This window comes from Branchiostoma belcheri, unplaced genomic scaffold (genome assembly GCF_001625305.1).
Source record: "Branchiostoma belcheri isolate BF01 breed outbred unplaced genomic scaffold, Haploidv18h27 scaffold181, whole genome shotgun sequence".
Taxonomy (NCBI): domain Eukaryota; kingdom Metazoa; phylum Chordata; class Leptocardii; order Amphioxiformes; family Branchiostomatidae; genus Branchiostoma; species Branchiostoma belcheri.
Genome location: NW_017803280.1, coordinates 490,277 through 492,455, shown reverse-complemented (window position 1 = coordinate 492,455; position 2,179 = coordinate 490,277).

Here is a 2,179-nt window from a genome sequence, read left to right as displayed (position 1 = left end):
CAGAGACAACACATGTAATGACAATCGGCATGTCAACAGCGGTAAATTATAAATCATTTACAGATACATTACTGCCACAGAACGACAGACTTCTATTAACCGGACTTCATCCCACAACAACATATTAATGCCACCCCGTAGATAATCTATTGGACACGCGTTACTTTGTTGGTTATACAAGATATAGTCTGATTTGAGTGCGTCAAAGATTGATTTCAGACGCGACAAAAACACATATGATTGACAAGGCTTATCGACGCGGGAACCGGCTAGTCGATTTTGTAAACTCTGTATAGAAAAACAGGTATTCCGATAACTAAGAAGCTACATAAGGACACCCCCCTCCCATTGAAGGAGGACACCGACAGATAATCCTGGTGGTCTTTGTTGTTCCATCTATCATGAGTGTCAGTGATGCACGCAAACCTGAGGAACACCTCATTTCATCGTTAAAACTTGTTAAAACAGCCTTACCTTAAGTGAACCCTATTTAAACTGAGCTTTTGGGGGACTTCGGCTTATAATGATTATAAATCAACACCAACGATTTCTCTTCATTATTATTCTGTATGAACAACTAGACACTCAGGAAAACAAATTAAAATGTAGCCCACCAACAAAAGCAAGGAAAAAGTCACAGGGGGATGGATAGGACAAACCAACTGAAGTAAAATATATTTTCCCATGTTAAGTTTAAAATGCTAACTAACAGCTACTGCTGCCGCAGCGGTAAATTATAAGTCGATAACTAAGAAGCCGCAATAAGACACCCCCTCCCATGCCCATGGAAGGAGGACAGCGCGAACTAACAAGCATAATAGGTGGAACAGGATAGACCACCGGGAAAGCAGTTTCTGCAAGGATTGGCCAGAACAACATGTTTGAGAAGCAAGTCTCCCTATTGACAGTGATGACCTTTAATCAGTATTGGCCGGGCATGCCCGCGCTGCGTAAGCCCAGCATTACGAAGGACGGATAGATAGATAGCATTAACAACTGTGTTGTCAATCCTAAGACCGCTACACTTAAAATGCTGTTGACCCTATCTAGAGTGAGGATTCTGGCGAATAATGATTTCTAAATCAACACCAACAATCACCTGTTTCAAGTTGATACCTTTCTTCCAACACTAAAGATAATTGTTCTCATCTACATGTAGAGATAGTATCATCATTCCACAATCATCATTACTTAGTATGATCGACTAGACAAGAAAAAAGGGCAAAATACTGTCCACCCACAGAAGCATAGAAAGAACTTGGGGGATGAAAAGTAAACACAAAATAAGATATATTATCTCATCTTGAATTTTGAAATGCTAACTAACAGCTATTGCTGCCACAGCGGTAAATTATATAAGTTATATACAGATAAATTACTGCCACAGAACAACAGACTTCTATTAACCGGACCTCATCCCACAACCACATATTAATGCCACCCCGTAGTCAGTCTATTCGACACGCACAACTTTGTGGCTTATGCAAGATATAGTCTGATTTGCGTGCGTCAAAGATTGATTTCAGACGCGACAAAAAACACATATGATTGACAAGGCTTATCGACGCGGGAACCGGCTATTCGATTTTGTAAACACTGTATAGAAAAACAGGTATTTCGATAACTAAAAAGCTACATAAGGACACCCCCCCCTCCCATGAACCACCGACAGTTATCTTCTACTAAAAAAAAAAACTAGTCATTATGCAGAGACAACACATGTAATGACAATCGGCATGTCAACAGCGGTAAATTATAAATCATTTACAGATACATTACTGCCACAGAACGACAGACTTCTATTAACCGGACTTCATCCCACAACAACATATTAATGCCACCCCGTAGATAATCTATTGGACACGCGTTACTTTGTTGGTTATACAAGATATAGTCTGATTTGAGTGCGTCAAAGATTGATTTCAGACGCGACAAAAACACATATGATTGACAAGGCTTATCGACGCGGGAACCGGCTAGTCGATTTTGTAAACTCTGTATAGAAAAACAGGTATTCCGATAACTAAGAAGCTACATAAGGACACCCCCCTCCCATTGAAGGAGGACACCGACAGATAATCCTGGTGGTCTTTGTTGTTCCATCTATCATGAGTGTCAGTGATGCACGCAAACCTGAGGAACACCTCATTCATCGTTAAAACTTGTTAAAAACAGCCTT